At 41.5% G+C, this 16,872-nt stretch overlaps 1 long non-coding RNA gene across 4 annotated transcripts in view; it reads left to right on the top strand.

The window, feature by feature from the left end:
* The first annotated feature begins 2,413 nt into the window (after positions 1-2,413).
* LOC106594469 (uncharacterized) overlaps positions 2,414-16,872 on the top strand; it is a 57,976-nt gene continuing 43,517 nt past the window's right edge. The window contains exons 1-6 of one of the 4 annotated variants that reach the window (XR_006762888.2): positions 2,415-2,738; positions 6,864-6,939; positions 7,886-8,000; positions 8,097-8,206; positions 8,782-8,844; positions 9,096-13,032. This is a non-coding gene — a long non-coding RNA (uncharacterized LOC106594469). The other 3 variants (XR_014392048.1, XR_014392049.1, XR_014392047.1) reach the window with 3 other exon arrangements.

The raw sequence follows: 16,872 nt of genomic DNA, 5'->3' as shown, positions 1-16,872 counted from the left end.
ATCATTACTAACATGGTGTCTTCCAATACAGCCATTCACATGAACGCGCAATTCTGGACAGGCACTACAAAGCCAGCCTGACTGTGGTAGCTCTGGTCCTTGGTGTGGAAAAGGGAGAGGAGGACCGTGTGATGACAGAAGCAGAAATGTCATTTGAAGTTGAAAGCGCGTCGAGTACAGTTAGCGAGAAAGATGAGTGGACAACAGTGAAGTCCATGAATGGAACAAAAAGGACTAACATATTGTGTAAAATGAGTCTGATGAATCGTTGCTTGTTGGAGAACGTTCCTCATTGGATAAGGATGTTTAGTTGGTAAACCCTTTTGAAGTCAGGAGGATGGTGAAGAAGGTGCTGGGAATTGTGGATGCAGTCAAAGTAACCAGGAGTGGTATGGTGTTGATATGGTGTAGTCATAGTAACCAGGAGTGGTATGGTGTTGATATTGTGTAGTCATAGTAACCAGGAGTGGTATGGTGTTGATATTGTGTAGTCATAGTAACCAGGAGTGGTATGGTGTTGATATTGTGTAGTCATAGTAACCAGGAGTGGTATGGTGTTGATATGGTGTAGTCATAGTAACCAGGAGTGGAATGGTGTTGATATGGTGTAGTCATAGTAACCAGGAGTGGTATGGTGTAAATATTGTGTATATATAAAAAGCAAAAGGAACATGCATTGTGGCTCGTGAGTTTATCGACACATGAAGTGAACAGTTTGATATTCGGAGCAGCCACCGGTAAAAGGTGTTTCTCTGGCGTCCCGTTGGACATTGATGATTAATATCTGAGACATTAAATTCCAGGAGTAGTTAATGTACGTCTCTTGACCCGTATGGAGAATGTAGCTGTTTATCTGTATTATTAACCTCTATGGAGAATGTAGCTGTTTATCTGTATTATTGACCCTATGGTGAATGTAGCTGTTTATCTGTATTATTGACCCCAATGGTGAATGTAGCTGTTTATCTGTATTATTGACCTCTATGGAGAATGTAGCTGTTTATCTGTATTATTGACCCCTATGGAGAATGTAGCTGTTTATCTGTATTATTGACCCCAATGGTGAATGTAGCTGTTTATCTGTAATATTGACCCTATGGAGAATGTAGCTGTTTATCTGTATTATTGACCCCTATGGAGAATGTAGCTGTTTATCTGTATTATTGACCCTATGGAGAATGTAGCTGTTTATCTGTGTTATTGACCCTTATGGAGAATGTAGCTGTTTATCTGTATTATTGACCCGTATGGATAATGGGGAAAAGGAGCAGAGTTTATCTGTATTATTGACCCCTATGGAGAATGTAGCTGTTTATCTGTATTATTGACCCCTATGGAGAATGTAGCTGTTTATCTGTATTATTGACCCGTATGGAGAATGTAGCTGTTTATCTGTATTATTGACCCCTATGGAGAATGTAGCTGTTTATCTGTATTATTGACCCCTATGGAGAATGTAGCTGTTTATCTGTATTATTGACCCCTATGGAGAATGTAGCTGTTTATCTGTATTATTGACCCTATGGAGAATGTAGCTGTTTATCTGTATTATTGACCCCTATGGAGAATGTAGCTGTTTATCTGTATTATTGACCCCTATGGAGAATGTAGCTGTTTATCTGTAATATTGACCCCTATGGAGAATGGGGGAAAAGGAGCAGAGTTTATCTGTATTATTGGTGTTTGATGAGTATTTACCACCCTATGATAAGTTGGGATATATAAGATATGCCATAAGAGCGTTTGTGTAAAAAGTGAAAGCAGTTGGTCTGTGTCAAGTGTTTTCAGACTGAAGGAATATGTTCTAGAAGTGTCTGTGAATGTAAAATGTTGTAACTGTGGTAGGGATCATATTTCTGAATTCCCAGAATGCCCTGTGAGGGTGAAAGAGGTTGAGGAGTCAAGGATCAGGGCTGTACAGCAAGTCTCCTATGTGGAGGTGGTGAAGAGAGTTGAAGGGAAAAGAGGCCACAGTTCTGAAGAAGATATGGAGGTGGATGTACCACAACCAGTTGTAAATGTTATACGTCAATCAAGTGATCTGGATACACTTATTGAGGAAAAGGTGGATTTTGTAGCATTTACAGCCACAGTTATTCATTGTACTGTACATTATTATAACTGCAGCAGAGAAGTTTTTGGGCCTCCAAGACTTACGGCAGAAGCACTTCAAGGACTACTGTCACCAGGAAATGTCCCTCCATCACAGGATCCCTCTGAGCCTGTGTAGGGACCTGATTAAAATAGAAAAGCAGGCTGATTTAGTTTAATTAACATGATACTTTGTATGGAATTTGTTATTTTATTTATATGATTACATGTTTATCCTTTTTGGAGACGTATTATCCACCTGAACAGTAGGTGGCGGAATGCACATATAATTGTTGCGAACGTAATTATACCATAGAAGAAGAAGCTCGCGTCCTTATTCCAGCAAACCCGGAAGTTACAGAGACGGAGAGGGACAGAAACAATCAAACAGCGCTACTCCACAACATTACTAAGTACAATAAACATCACATGAATCAAACATGAATGCTTGTCTGCCTATTCCTTATACCATATTGTTACTGAAGGATGGTAATAATAATGTGTGTATTGTATGAACTGAGATGCTAAATGAACTGTGTCGACACATTGCTAACGGAGCTGAAAACGGAGCAGGGAGGAGGTGTGTTAGTTTACCAAATGCTGTCCGCGGCCAGTGACTGACTTCTCCGGCAGACGGTGACAGTCAGGTAAATAGCTTTTTTTGTCTTAAAGGGACAGTGTTGTATTTTGGGACACACTTGCGTAAGCTTGCATCAAACACAACAGCATTTTCAGTCACCTCCTTGCCTGAAGGAGAAGTGGATAAACAAGTTAATGTCAAGCCCTGCATGTTTCTTTCAGAAGTCTCATGGAATGTAGGCCTATATTAAACACCACACATTGGCTGCTACTGTAGGCTGAATGATAGAACAACTGTTTCCATGTTAAAATGTTATGGGAAGCATTTTCTCCATTGTTTTTGATGGTAGGTCACTCTGGTAGGCCTACATTATGATCAAATAGCCACAGTAGCCTACTTGTCCACTGTTAACTGTAACTTAAAGGGGGTACAGCCTCAGTGTTCACAGTAAACGCACACTGGAAGTTGCACAGAATTTTCACAATGTTCAAGTTTGCGCTCAGCAGACCTGAAATCTGCTCAGTCCCGGAAAAAGTTAGAGGAACATTGGTGATGGTGTCATGCATCTGACTGTTGTATATTCAGTGTGTCAATGATTGATTGTATCTGTCTCTATGTAAATGAATGAGAGTATATATTATATATTATATTGGTGTTATGTTAGAGTAGGAGAAGGGAGGGGTGTAGAAGCTAGAGGTCTGTGATCTGAGTCAAGATCAACAGGTCCTCAACACTATATGTCAGGAAGAGAGAGAGAGAGAGAATGAGAGAGAGAGAGATGGAAGAGAGAATGAGAGAGAGGGAGATGGAAGAGAGAGAGATGAGCAGAGGGACAGGGAGGAGAGGAGGGGTGGGGAGAGAGAGAGGAGGGGGTGGGGAGGGTGAGAGATAAAGGGAGGGAGGTGTCAAAAGAGATGGACTGACATAGTAACATACAGTCAACTGAATATAGTCAACCAGTAACGTCTTCCACTATTTGCCCAGCTCAGCTTGACCCTGACCTATGGAACTGAATGATTGAGAAAACAAAAATAGATGAAAGCAAATATATTAAATTATACACTGCTCAAAAAAATAAAGGGAACACTTAAACAACACATCCTAGATCTAAATGAAAGAAATAATCTTATTAAATACTTTTTTCTTTACATAGTTGAATGTGCTGATGTAACAGTATAGGTTCCGTCCCTCTCTTCGCCCCAACCCGGGCTCGAACCAGGGACCCTTGCACACATCAACAACTGACACCCCACGAAGCATCGTTACCCATCGCGCCACAAAAGCCGCGGCCCTTGCGACGCAAGCGGAAACCCTACTTCAAGTCTCAGAGCGAGTGACGTGACCGATTGAAATGCTACTAGCGCGCACCACCGCTAACTAACTAGCCATTTCACATCGGTTACACTGACAACAAAATCACACAAAAATAATCAATGGAAATCCAATTTTTCAACCCATGGAGGTCTGGATTTGGAGTCACACTCAAAATTAAAGTGGAAAACCACACTACAGGCTGATCCAACTTTGATGTAATGTCCTTAAAACAAGTCAAAATGAGGCTCAGTAGTGTGTGTGGCCTCCACGTGCCTGTATGACCTCCCTACAACGCCTGGGCATGCTCCTGATGAGGTGGCGGATGGTCTCCTGAGGGATCTCCTGCAAGACCTGGACTAAAGCATCCGCCAACTCCTGGACAGTCTGTGGTGCAACGTGGCGTTGGTGGATGGAGCGAGACATGATGTCCCAGATGTGCTCAATTGGATTCAGGTCTGGGGAACGGGCGGGCCAGTCCATAGCATCAATGCCTTCCTCTTGCAGGAACTGCTGACACACTCCAGCCACATGAGGTCTAGCATTGTCTTGCATTAGGAGGAACCCAGGGCCAACCGCACCAGCATATGGTCTCACAAGGGGTCTGAGGATCTCATCTCGGTACCTAATGGCAGTCAGGCTACCTCTGGCGAGCACATGGAGGGCTGTGCGGCCCCCCAAAGAAATGCCACCCCACACCATGACTGACCCACCGCCAAACCGGTCATGCTGGAGGATGTTGCAGGCAGCAGAATGTTCTCCACGGCGTCTCCAGACTCTGTCACGTCTGTCACATGTGCTCAGTGTGAACCTGCTTTCATCTGTGAAGAGCACAGGGCGCCAGCGGCGAATTTGCCAATCTTGGTGTTCTCTGGCAAATGCCAAACGTCCTGCACGGTGTTGGGCTGTAAGCACAACCCCCACCTGTGGACATCGGGCCCTCATACCACCCTCATGGAGTCTGTTTCTGACCGTTTGATCAGACACATGTACATTTGTGGCCTGCTGGAGGTTATTTTGCAGGGCTCTGGCAGTGCTCCTCCTGCTCCTCCTTGCACAAAGGCGGAGGTAGCGGTCCTGCTGCTGGGTTGTTGCCCTCCTACAGCCTCCTCCACGTCTCCTGATGTACTGGCCTGTCTCCTGGTAGCGCCTCCATGCTCTGGACACTACGCTGACAGACACAGCAAACCTTCTTGCCACAGCTCGCATTGATGTGACATCCTGGATGAGCTGCACTACCTGAGCCACTTGTGTGGGTTGTAGACTCCGTCTCATGCTACCACTATAGTGAAAGCACCGCCAGCATTCAAAAGTGACCAAAACATCAGCCAGGAAGCATAGGAACTGAGAAGTGGTCTTTGGTCCCCACCTGCAGAACCACTCCTTTATTGGGGGTGTCTTGCTAATTGCCTATAATTTCCACCTGTTGTCTATTCCATTTGCACAACAGCATGTGAAATTTATTGTCAATCAGTGTTGCTTCCTAAGTGGACAGTTTGATTTCACAGAAGTGTGATTGACTTGGAGTTACATTGTGTTGTTTAAGTGTTCCCTTTATTTTTTTGAGCAGTATATATAAACTCATCTGTAAAGAGATGTTCATCTTTCCACATTGTAACTTTTGTGGTGAGGTCTTGTTGAGAAATGTCACACCATTTCTCAGTGCTCAATGTCACAACACTGTTTCTCAAAAGAACCACAACCATTTGTCCTGTTCATCTCTCACAGCTTAGTTCAGTCTACTAAATAACAGGATATGGAGAAACAGCATTTGGCTGTGAGTCCAGAACCATGAGTCAGTCATGTAGACAAAGGGGAAGTGTTCTAGCAGAGGGAGCAGGTCTCATCAGTACATCATGTGACTTTAGTTAAATACATAGATACACTGGATAAACATTATAACAGACTTTAATTAAATACATAGATTCACTGGATAAACATTATAACAGACTTTAATTAAATATATAGATACACTGGATAAACATTATAACAGACTAATTAAATACATAGTTACACTGGATAAACATTGTTTCAGACTAATTAAATACATAGTTACACTGGATAAACATTATAACAGACTAATTAAATACATAGATACACTGGATAAACATTATAACAGACTAATTAAATACATAGATACACTGGATAAACATTATAACAGACTTTAATTAAATACATAGATTCACTGGATAAACATTATAACAGACTAATTAAATACATAGTTACACTGGATAAACATTGTTTCAGACTAATTAAATACATAGTTACACTGGATAAACATTATAACAGACTAATTAAATACATAGATACACTGGATAAACATTATTACAGAATAATTAAATACATAGATACACTGGATAAACATTATTACAGACTAATTAAATACATAGATACACTGGATAAACATTATAACAGACTTGAATGAAATACATAGATACACTGGATAATCATTATAACAGACTAATTAAATACATAGATACACTGGATAAACATTATAACAGACTAATTAAATACATAGATACACTGGATAAACATTATTACAGACTAATTGCATTAGACTACAGTACAACATTACTAAATGATAACAACGTAGCCTTGTGACCAGCTAGTAGTTGGTTGATATGGGGTGCAGTTAACTAGCGTCGTTGTTATTTGTTGGGTCCCTTGACTAAATCATGTTATTTTTGACTTGGTAAAATAAGCTAATGGTTTTGTACTCTCTCACTAGATAGAATTATGTGGTTTGGTGGCAGATTTTCAACAGAAAATAGACAGATACAGTATATCATCAGCAATTGTCAATCAGATGAGATGCACAGCGAACCCATATTGAATTTCATTCATTTATAAATGTGTAGACTAATTATTGTTAATATTCCAGGTTTCAGGCCGTCCAATCACAACCCTGAAGCCCCCTGTCCCCAGCAGGAAAGACCAGGAAAAAGTGTTAGCTGAAGGTACAACTTCCTATTGAGGAAATGTAAGACAACTCAATGTCATATTTAGAGTTACTGACATGAATAGAAGCATATACAAACAATCTATCACATGTATTTTATAAAGCCCCTTTTACATCAGCAGTTGTCACAAAGAGCTTATACAGATACCCAGCCTATAACCCCAAAGAGCAAGCAATGCAGACGTAGAAGCACAGTGGCTAGGAAAGTCTCCCTAGAAAGGCAGGAACCTAGGAAGAAACCTAGAGAGGAACCAGGCTCTGAGGGGTGGCCAGTCTTCTGGCTGTGCTGGTGGAGATGATAAAAGACTACAGCCATTTAGACAGATGACCAGCAGTGTCAAATAATAGAGGTTTATAGAGGGTGCAATAGTTCAGCACCTCAGGAGTAAATGCCAGTTGGCTCTTCATAGCTGAGCGTTTAGAGGTTGAGACAGTAGGTCAGGTAGCGAGAGACAGGATCAAACAGCGGGTCTGGGACAAGGTAGTACCTCTGGTGAGCCTTGAGCAGGTCAGGGTTCCATAGCTGCAGACAGAAACAGCAGAGACTGGATCAGCAGCACGACCAGGTGGACTGGAGACAGGGACAGACAGGAGTCGTCAGGCCAGGTAGTCCTGAGGCAGGGTCCTAGATCTCATGTCATTCAGTAATACATGTCCTTTGATCTCCTTTTTACTGGACACTGTTGATAGCCAATTTTCCCAAGCTAATCACTGATTGGCCGACTACAAGGATGTGGTCAGGTTGAGACTTCTGAGTCATAATAACACAGAACACACACATCAGATTGCAAGGGCAAGTACAATACGTGAGTTACTTGATGTGGAATAGAGTTCCATGTAGTCATGGCTCTATGTAGTACTGTGCTCCTCCCATAGTCTGTTCTGTTTAGGTTGGTGTGTAGTCAAGGCTTTGTCATTAAAATGATATTGTGCCTATTTTTCAGATCTGCCCACCTGCTCAGTGGGTGACAGGTCTTTCCACCAAGCTGTTCCAGGCCTGGAGTGGCATGCTGGAACTTCCAGAGGCTTCTACACCTGAAGCATTGTGATGTGGTCCAGGTAATTATCAAACACACGTATACACACTCACTCAATCACTCTCTGTTTTGTTGTATAATTATTTTAACTTGTGAAAATTGTGCCTCTCTCTTTTAGATCTGCCAGCCCCAGCAGTTCAGCTGCAGTCTCAGCAGTCCTCTGCTGTGGTCTTTCATTTGGGTGGCTGACAAGGAAAAATAAAACACAACACACACATTATCCACAATGTAAATACATTGTAATTACTTGTTTATTTCATGTTTGCTGCATTTTATTTGAGGATTAGAGAGATCTACTCCTTCATATCCATTCTTAATATCTACATAATTACTCTCCATATCTATCAAATCAAAGGGTGATTGATAATATTGTAAAAGACTATGGCTTAATGTTTACAGTCTGAGGAAATTCTGTGCTTTTTTCTGAGTTGAAAACATGTGTTGGTTCCACTTTTCTGGGCTCCGTTATTTACAAATAAGGAAAACTTCAAATGTGAATATATAAAATGAAGATATTAGAATACAGCCGTAGACAGAAGTCAAAGATCAACATACAACTGATGTCTCTCCTGAGTTCTGCCCCGAACAAAAGAAAGACAGGATCTTATATAGATCACCCCTTATGGTGTCAAACCCTGTATGTGCAGCTAAAATAACAAGTTATTCTTAACACAAGGTTTCTGAGAACCGGTCTCAGCAGTATGTAAATCTGCCCTTGTTTCAGAGAAAAACAGAAGCTGTCTCTCTGTGTCTCTCTGTGTCTCGCTGTCATCCACAGTCCCTTTTCTCACCTCTTCTCACAGACGCAGGGCTGCGGGTTTTGGCAGAGAGCTACACACAGAGAGGCCTCAATATTCAGCTATACAGTGAGTATAAGTACAATGGCACGTCAGCAAATGAATAACAACATAATCAATGGTGGGGGTCTTTAGAAGACCCCCAAATCAACTTTAACCCTTCACATGCCTCCCTCTCACACACACATTAGACCCAATGTAAATAAATTGTAATAACTTGTTTATTTTATTTGAGGAAAATATCTGTAGTAAAGTACAATCACAGTAAAAGCAATGTCTTTGGTTTATTGGATATTTCTCTGAATACAATGTGTGACCAGAAGGAAGTCGGCAGACCTGCAACCCCTGGACTGTGTGGGTTTTGTCATCTGGAGCTGAAAAATAGAGAGATGGGAGGAAGAGTGGAGTTTAAAGGTTTATCATTAATAACAGACACAATTCTAGAATTAATTCATATTAGAATATATTACATAATGTTTCTGGAACATGCTTAATCCTGACATTGTCAAGGCCATACAAATATTGTATACCAAACAATTTAAAATTTAAAATTTTACATGACATATCCATTTATATGATATCCACATTTGTGGCTATTGATGATATCTGTGTTTTCTGTGAAAAAGAAGGTGAGAATCTGTCCCACTTGTTCTTTAATGTAAATTTGTGTCAGAATTCTGGGAAAACTTTGCAAAATACTTATTTACCATTATGAACACGACCCATGTTTTTGACATGAAAGATATATGTTCCTATTGCAATGATAACAAGACCATTGAAATGATTGTGAATTTTTTTATTCTTGTTGCCAAATAGTTTATACACAGACAAAAATTCTATACCAAAATTACACATTTTTCTGATTGAATTTAACTATTTTATTAAAACATTAACCCCAGTGAATAACAACAAGAATAACATTTTCCTGAATCATTCTAGATTTTTCAGAGTGATTACAATAGCACTAGAATTGTTTATTTTTTTATTACTTCATTGATATTGTTTGTATGTTTTAGTATTTTCTCGTTAATAGCTGCGTTCTGTTTTATATGATGTGTCGTGTCTTTGGGGTACGATTAAACTGAAGACAGGTTTATCAATTAACTCCCTGTAATTATTATCACGCAATTAAACTGATTAATCGTTTAATTGTAATTAACTAGGAGATCGGGGCACCAAGGACAATATTCAGATAACAAAGTTATAATTTTCCTAATATAACTTTCCTGTATTATAATATTATATTCTATTATAGTATAGGCCGATTATCTTCTGGTTTAAATGGTGTATTTTACCTCGAGTCCAGTCTCATTCCAAACGTCGTAAATTGTTGTATCTGCACGAATCCAGTCTTTACTAAAATCATCCATACATCAATTGTCTTAAAATCATTTATTTACTACACTAAGTAATTAACAGAAAACATACAAACAGTAATTATTGTCACAAAGGATTGGTATAGTAATGTGCCCTAATGGCTAACAGGCATGGCAGGTCTGTTAGACAATGGGTCATAAACGGTCAGCTGAGAAGGTACACAGAGTTCATTAATATTAACAATTGACAATTGAAGGCTCGCTCATTCGGGAACAATTGCAATCAATATATATTTACGCTCATGTGTCGTCGTTCTTTGTTGGAACGTCGTTCTGTGGAGAGTTTTGTCTCTCTCTCTCTCTCTCTCGGTTAGAATGGATCTTTCAGAGCGACATTCATTAATGTGGTCATAGAATGGATGTTTCGTTGGTCTTCGCGTTCGATGATATAATTTACTTAGCTGCAGACTAATAATTAATATCAAAGACTTGTTCTTATTCTGTCGGTCTCGATAGTCTAAAAGTTAACCATGTGGTGTAGTTCACTTTCAGTAGAGGAATTGGATGGTAAAACCTATTGGCCATGGAGTGGAGGCCTGGTCTAAAGAAATGTAAATCAGGGAGTGTTTTATAGTGCCCATAGAACAGCTTGTCAAATGACGCCTGGTCCTGTATGTGTCCCTGGGGGCGTGCCTATGACTGAGTTAGACTTGGTTACAGAAATACAATTCTATCACATTAACATCAGTACATAGCATCTCAATGTATTACAAAAGCTTTATCCTTATTAATACATTCTATACAACCATTATGATGCAAGTCTCAAGCTGAGGCTATTATATAAACAGTTTTATGGTAATATGGCTATATTGTCTCTTCTGAGTATCACAAAATTGTACCAAGCGGACCAGTTCATAGCTGGATTCTTCACCAATCTTCCACACCTTCTCCAGAACACAAATGTCGCTTGGCTCCCCAATTCTGTGCGTTGGAAGAATTTCCTGTGTCTCTCTATGGGCCATGTGGCCAGAGACTCTCCTGGAATTTTACCACTCCTTCACACAGGGACTGGGTGGGGGAAGGTAGGTTGGGAGATGGTGCAAAAGGGGAGGGGGTCAACTGTCCTCCCTGTACCAAAAGAGGCCAACGTCATGACATACCACCCCTGGTGGTTTGGATCTTGTTTATCCTGCAAGTTACAAATCAACATAAAATCATGACCACGTGATGTCCCATTGGTAGATCATCGTTGCAGTCCTCTCTGGTAGTTGAACTTGGTAGGCTCTCTGAAAGCGGAGCCGTCCACCACAAGGATGGGCAGTTGATGTCCGGTTGGTGATCGCCGTTGCGGTCTCCTCTAGTGGTGTACCTTGGTAGGTTCCCTGGAAGCTGTAAAGTACCCCAGGAAGGGCCAGGGGATGTCCTGGTTGGTGATCGCCGTTACGGTCCCCCCCTCTGGTGGTTTACCTTGGTAGTCTCTCTGACAGCGGGCATGCCGCCACAAGGATAGGCCGTGGGTGGCCGGATTTGGGGTCACCGTTGCGGACCCGTCGTCCAGACTGGAAGATCTGGGCAGTAACTTAGGTAGATGTTAACAACGCACACACACTCATGAACTATATATAATTACATTCATTCCCCAATGAGCGGCGTTGTGGCACTAAGTGATGGTTGTATGGGGACTTTGTTTAACCTCTATGGGCTAGGTGGGACGCAAGCGTCCCACCCGTGGTGCACTCCATCAACAGCAGGTGCATTTCAAGAGCGGCAAATTTGAATCCAAATAAATGTCAAAATTCAAATTTTTCAAACATACAACTATTTTACACCCTTTGAAAGATAAACATCTCCTTAATCTAACCACGTTTTACGATTTCAAAAAGGTTTTACGGCGAAAGCATAAATTTAGAGTATGTTAGGACAGTACATTTACAAGAGTTGTGTGTAATGTTTTGTCAATTCAAAGACAGGGTCACCAAAACCATAAAACCAGCTAAAATGATGCACTAACCTTTTACAATCTCCATCAGATGACACTCCTAGGACATTATGTTAGACAATGCATGAATTTTTAGTTCTATCAAGTTCATATTTATATCCAAAAAGAGCGTTTTACTATGGCATTGATGTTGAGGAAATCGTTTCCCTCCAATAACCGGCAGTCAAGTCAGCACCACAAATTAAATAATTAAAATTAGAAAACATTGGTAAAATATTATATTGTCATTTAAAGAATTATAGATTTATTTTTTTATCCAGCCGTGCAAATACTGCCCCCTAGCCCCAACAGGTTAAGGCTCTATCACTTCCTAAGTGTCAAAGGAACTGAACCGAAAAGGAATGAAAGCATAAACAAAAATTATACAAAATATAGTTCTCACACAAGAAAAATCATCTAATTGGACTGTATTCTATATACGTCCAATGTTCTGGCAAAATGATTATCATGGCATTGTCTCTAATGCCATATCTAGGGTTTTTCCTACTTGGTGTGTTGCTTAGGCGCTATCCTAAGTTTAACTATATGATAAGTCTACAGCTGTAATGCATTAGTTTTGGGCAGTCTACAGGGATGACCTATGGACTTCTGGGAAGAAAACTGGTGAGTGCTGTAGAGTCAAAGGCCTAGAAGTAAATGTTCAACTTTACTAAGGCTGGTATATTGCTTGGGCCCTTAAGTGGTCCTAGCATAAATCCTAATTGGATATTCCGTTGTGCATGTGCGCTTATGCTTACACAAGCGCGCATGTCAAGGGAAGAAAACCAAGTATCCGGGCAGATTACAACTTGTTCAGAATGAGTCTGACGTAGTCAGGTAATTTTCAGGTCAATGCCTGGAGGTCAGTCAGAATTGGTGTCAAGGGAGTCTGTAGTAGTTTTTCTACAAGTCACTGTCTTCCACTATTGTAGTGGCGATAGGTATGAAGCCTATTTCATAGCTATGTTATCCACAGAGGAGCTAACCTCACGACGGAAGTACTCTTTAAGTATTGGACCAGTCATACGTGGTGTGATCATGGTTCATGACTTCTAATAATTTTCCTCCTGAATGGAGGATCCTATTTATTAGTGACGTGTGTTAACCATTGGAAGAGTGCACTGGAGATTCCCCTCCACGTGTTGCACTCTGAGTGACTCCTATGTCGCTGTTGTCAATGGTAATTTGATTGGTTAAATCTCTAACCTTCTTACTGATTGTAGCTGGACTGACTGTTGCTAGTATTGGTACTGGTACTCAAGGGGACCAGTTATCCTACCGATTTATTCGGAAATATTATCTACCGGAACACATGATTGGAGCATTTTACTAGTTGTATTGTAGTTGAACCTACACATGGCAAAGAATGATTATTGATGCCATTAGTTTTGGAGGTGGACAAGTCCACTGGACTTCCTTTACGACCAGTGTGGTACACCTCAGTACTATCTTAGATGTCTTCTAAGATAATCCCCGTCTAGGGGCCTGTCTGCTCCTCACTGTTCTCATAGGAGAGTTTACAACTAGATTTGATTTATGCTCTGGCGGCCTCGTACGGTGTTGTCCGTAGTCTTGACCCCCCCCCACTGGCCTCGATGAAGCTCATCATGGGTCTGGGCTACTATTCCCCCCCTTTGTGCCTCGGGACCCCCCCACCAGCGGGTGGTGTTGGTGTCCGATGCGCAAATGAAAAGGTCGGACCCTATGTACGAGTTGTCAGCGGCCGCGTTGTTATGAGAATGGCTGTAACCTTTCAACCAAATCTCCTGGTGTTTGTGCTTCAAAACGTTCAGTGGCTGTCGAGGCATGTCAGTCACCACCGCGTCCGCGTGTGGCAACCTCTTCAGTACCTGCGAACTGAGACGAGGATATCGGTCTGTGATATCGCAAAGTGTTTCACCAGTGGGAGTCATCGGGTCAGTTGCTGGACTGACGCCATTAGTGTCATTGTAAGGGGTGACAGTCCCCAACAAAGCGGAAGGTGTATCATCGGAAGCAGAGTATACTCTGCGCATCAATGTTTTTCTTGCTGGGACGGCCGCAGTGCTTGCGGAAGTGTCCAAAGGGAAAGAGAAGTTCATCTCAACTACCGTATTGCATGACTGCAAGGAGGAGGAAGTTGCTCATTCACAGAGACAGCTGGCTCGAAATCATGAAAAGAATGGTCAATCAGGTTGGCTGATGGAATGTGTCGAGATATCGTACTCTCTCCGTGGATCGGATTTTGTACCAAGAGGTTTCTAAACGTCTTTTTCCCAAGGGGTGCTTTCGACAGATACCCCTCGTGAATGACTGCGTTGCAGCTAGCATTAGGGGGAGACAGTGTGTTCAGTGGAGAAGGCACTGTGGCCTGTGACCATACCTGGTTGGTTTTCCAATCCATCAATGGGAGTAACCGATCCATCAAGTCTGCTCCAAGTAGCAGGGTTACAGTTTCGAGGCTGGTAACATACACAGGGTGAACGAGCGATACGTCCTGGAAATTGTAGTTTCAGCATGACTCTCAATGTGAAAGGCGAGGTAGTCTGAGTGACCCCTCAAAGTTTATTGTCGCATCGTTCCACTTTTAACCAACGTTTAGTTGGCTTCAAAGCCCTTTTGAGATCATCAAACAATGTTTGAGAGATGAGTGATATTGTCGCACCCAAATCAATTAGCGCATGACAAGCTAAGCAGTCCTCCAGGACTGTTTCCAGGTATGGCCGTTTAGATTCGTGGTTAGTGGACATATTCCCCACAAAGTGGAGTGGTCGTTCGCAACGACGTGATGTGCCATGTCTGTTCAAGATGGAAGCAGATTGACTTTTCCGATTTTGAGTGGGCTTGGCTTTAACGAAGCGCTTGACCTTTTTCTTCGCAACTTTTGTATCAGAGTCTATAGACAAAGCCCGGGGGCTTGTTTCTTGATCAAGCGGGCCCTGGATAGGGTCTTGAATGAGAGCGGGAGAAATTTGAACTTTAACCTCTATGGGCTAGGTGGGACGCGTCCCACCTACTCAACAGCCAGTTGAATCCTGTGGCGCGTTATTCAAATCCTTAGATATGCTATTACTTAAATTTTTCTAAAATATGACTATTTTACACCATTTTAAAGATAAGACTCTCGTTAATCTAACCACACTGTCCGATTTGAAAAAAGGCTTTACAACGAAAGCAAAACATTAGATTATGTCAGCAGACTACCCAGCCAGAAATAATCAGACACCCATTTTTCAAGCTAGCATATAATGTCACATAAACCCAAACCACAGCTAAATGTAGAACTAACCTTTGATGATCTTCATCAGATGACAACCCTAGGACATTATGTTATACAATACATGCATGTTTTGTTCAATCAAGTTCATATTTATATCAAAAACCAGCTTTTTACATTAGCATGTGACGAGCATGTGACTAGCATTCCCACCGAACACTGCCTGTGAATTTACTAAATTACTCACGATAAACGTTCACAAAAAGCATAACAATTGTTTTAAGAATTATAGATACAGAACTCCTCTATGCACTCGATATGTCCGATTTTAAAATAGCTTTTCGGTGAATGCACATTTTGCAATATTCTCAGTAGATAGCCCGGCATCACAGGGCTAGCTATTTAGACACCCAGCAGGTTTAGCACTCATCAAAGTCAGATTTACTATAAGAAAAATGTTCTTACCTTTGTTGTCTTCGTCAGAATGCACTCCCAGGACTTCTACTTCAATAACAAATGTTGGTTTGGTCCAAAATAATCCATCGTTATATCCAAACAGCGCCGTTTTGTTTGTGCGTTCTAGACACTATCCTAAAGGCTAAATAAGGGTGACGAGCATGGTGCAATTCGTGACAAAAGAATTCTAAATATTCCATTACCGTACTTCGAAGCATGTCAACCGCTGTTTAAAATCAATTTTTATGCCATTTTTCTCATAAAAAAGTGATAATATTCCGACCGGGAATCTGCGTTTAGATAAACAGACAAAGGAAAAGAAACCATTCGGTCGAAGTGGGCACGCGCCTAAGCCCATAGTACTCTGAGTGACCACTTGCCAAAAGCGATAAAGTGTTTCAGCCAGAGCCTGCCTCGATATCGTTCAACGTTTTCCCAGGCTCTGAGACCCTATGGACGACGTAGGAAGTGTCACGTTATTGCACAGATCCTGAGTCTTCAATAAAAAGAGCCAAGATGAAACACTACTTCTCAGACAGGCCACTTCCTGCTTGAAATCTTCTCAGGTTTTGGCCTGCCATAGGAATTCTGTTATACTCACAGACACCATTCAAACAGTTTTAGAAACTTTAGGGTGTTTTCTATCCAAAGCCAATAATTATATGCATATTCTAGTTACTGGGCAGGTGTAGTAACCAGATTAAATCGGGTACGTTTTTTATCCAGCCGTGCAAATACTGCCCCCTATCCCCAACAGGTTAATGTCCTTGCTATGGGTGTTAATTCCTGCGGACCTGGTGTCCGGTAATTCCCCGTCTAGTCCTTGTGACTTATCTTTTACCCTTTTCTCAAATTGTTCTCGCTTAAGTTCTTCCCGTAGTGGGACTTCTGGAGAACATTGGTCTACGTTTTGATCGTCCTTGAACCCTTTGTTACTCTTGTGCTCTGACACTTTTTGTGGGTTGGGTGCAGGAACGTAGCGAACGGGTCGATTGTAGCGGTAGTCATGTTGATGGCTACGTACTTTACAGTTATTTCGACCGCGGAGGTTATTGGAATCATGGTTTCGTGGTAGAAACTGTTGTTGTGCGTCATCTCTCGACGCTCCAATACCTGATAATGTACCCTTTAACTGGAGTGAGTGCTCCTGG

This window comes from Salmo salar, chromosome 04, assembly GCF_965601325.2.
Source record: "Salmo salar chromosome 04, fSalSal1, whole genome shotgun sequence".
In the NCBI taxonomy this organism is placed as follows: domain Eukaryota; kingdom Metazoa; phylum Chordata; class Actinopteri; order Salmoniformes; family Salmonidae; genus Salmo; species Salmo salar.
This window is presented reverse-complemented; position numbering and strand designations above follow the sequence as displayed.